This window comes from Phoca vitulina, unplaced genomic scaffold (assembly GCF_004348235.1).
Source record: "Phoca vitulina isolate PV1807 unplaced genomic scaffold, GSC_HSeal_1.0 scaffold63, whole genome shotgun sequence".
Classification (NCBI taxonomy): domain Eukaryota; kingdom Metazoa; phylum Chordata; class Mammalia; order Carnivora; family Phocidae; genus Phoca; species Phoca vitulina.
This window is the reverse complement of record NW_022589766.1, coordinates 276,751-279,356: the sequence shown is the minus strand read 5'-3', so window position 1 is coordinate 279,356 and position 2,606 is coordinate 276,751. Positions and strand designations below refer to the sequence as shown.

General features: G+C 35.4%; 1 pseudogene; it reads left to right on the top strand.

The window, feature by feature from the left end:
* The first annotated feature begins 780 nt into the window (after window positions 1-780).
* Window positions 781-926, top strand: LOC116624065 (annotated as a pseudogene).
* Window positions 927-2,606: the final 1,680 nt, after the last annotated feature.

Here is a 2,606-nt window from a genome sequence, read left to right as displayed (position 1 = left end):
CCAACCATCTTCAACACTCCACCAAAATTTATCTTGCTAAGGCTACCACTTGTACATTTCAACTTTAATTTTTTCTGACCCATCAGTAGGTTGATCATGTACTTTTGAGAGTAAAGGGGAGTGCTGTTAATTATTATACCTGAAAATAGACATAAATTGGGGCATATGGTCACCCCAACTATCAGCAGCATTTAGCTAGGATCAGTGAGTGCATGGCATAGAGCGCATTAAAAATAGTTACCTAATAGATGGCATTTATCAGCTCCCCAAACTCCCCCCCCAGTTTTTCTTTTTGTTGCCAATTGAATATAATAAAAACCTTCCCAAGATTAATCAAGGAAAAAAGAGAAGCCACAAAAAGCACATTAGGAATGAGTGAAAGTCGTAGATGCTCATATGTAAAAGATAAAAGGAAGCTATGAGAATATAACAACTTTACACTAATTCACTGGAAAACCTAGATGAAATGAATACACTCCCTGTAATACAAATGATTAAATTTGACCTAAGGTGGAATAGAAAACCTGAATAAATCAATCACTGTTTTAAAAAATATTTCTGAGGGGCACCTGGGTGGCTCAGTCAGTTAAGCATCTGACTCTTAGTTTCAGCTCAGATCATGATCTCTGGGTCATGGGGTCCAGCCCTGGGTGAGCTCCACACTCAGCAGGGAGTCTGCTTGAGATTCTCTCTCCCTCTGTCCCTCCCCGCTGCTTGCTCTCTCTCTCTCAAAATAAATAAATCTTTTTTAAAAATAAATAAATTAAAAAATATTTCTCAATCGCTTCCTGGCCTTTTGGCTAAGATCAAGTGTAGTATCTGTTCTTATCAGTTTAAAAAATATTTCTCAGCTGTGCTATGGGAAATTAAGAAAGTGACCTGCATACCTGATGGGGCCAATATAACAGGGCAGTAAGAAACTCCTTACAAAAAAGTCAGAGAATTACATAGTAGAAAGAATATAGATTTTTTAATCAAAGAATCAGGTTTGGCTTCGTATTTCCTGATTTCAAACTATATTATAAAGCTATAGTAATCAAAATAATATAATATTAGCATGAAAAGAGGCACATAGATCAACAGAACAAAGACGCCAAAAATACACTCATGCATAGAGTGAGGTCAATTAATTAAAAACAAAGGAGCCAACAATATACAATAAGGAAGGGATAGTCTCTTCAACAAATGGTATTGCAAAAATTGGACAACTTCATGCAAAAGAATGAAACTGGATCCCTATCCTACACCATATACAAAATTCAACTCAAAATGAATTAAGGACTTAAATTTAAGATCTGAAACCATAAAACTCCTAGAAGAAAACATTCAGTGGTAAGCAAAGATCTTTTGGAATTAACAAAAGTGAAAATAAAGCTAGTGGCACTACATCAAACTAAAAATTAGCTTTGGTACAGCAAAAGAAACAATCAAAAAACAAAAAGTTAATTTGCAAATGATATATATGATGAAGTGTTAATATCCAAAATATATAAAGAATTCACACAACTCAATAGCAAAAAACAATTTGATTTAAAAATAGGCAGAGGAACCAAATAGGTATTTTTCCAAAGAAGACATACAAATGGCCAACAGATACATGAAAAGGTGCACAACATCACTAATCACTGGGGAAATGCAAATTAAAACCACAATAAATCACCTCACACCTGTTAGAATGGCTCTTCTCAAAAAGAAAAGAGATAACAAGTGTTGGCAAGGATGTGGGAAAAAGGGGACCCTTTAGCACTGCTGGTGAGAATGTAAATTGGTGCAGCTACTATGGATAACAGCATGGAGGTCCCTCAAAAAATTAAAAATAGAACTACCATATGATCCAGCAATCCTACTTCTGGGTATATATCCAAAGGAAATGAAAATAGGATATCTAAGAGATACCTACATTTTCATGCTCATTACAGAATTATTCACAATTGCAAAGATATGGAAACAACCTAAGTGTCCATCAACAGATGAATGGATAAAGAAGATGTGGGAGATATATATATACACAAGGGAGTATTATTCAGCCATGAGAAAGAAGGAAATCCTGCCATTTGCAGCAACATGAATGGCATAATGCTAAGTGAATTAAGTTAGACAGAGAAAGACAAATACCACATGGCATCACTTGTGTGTGGAATCTAAAGAGAAAGCCAAACTCATAAGAACAGAAAGTAGAAAAGTGGTTGCCAGGCCTGGGGGGGGGGGGGGGGGAGAGGGGGGGGGGAAAAGGGAGGGGGGGTAAAAGGGGACAAAATTTTAGCTTTAAAATGAGTAAGGATCTGGGGTACCTGGCTGGCTCAGTTGGTAGAGCATGCAATTCTTGATCTCGGGGTCATGAGTTTGAGCCCCATGTTGGGTATAGAGGATTACTTAAAAATAAAATCTGTAAGTAAGTAAGTAAATAAATAAATAAATAAATGAGTACAGATCTAATGTACAACACAGTGACTATAGTTGGTAACACTGTATTTTATAATTAAAATTTGCTAAGAGAGTAGAACTTAAGTGTTCTCACCAAATATATATGTGATTATAAAATATATACATAACATTATATATATATATGTATACTACATGTAAAAACATGTGAGGTGATGATGTGT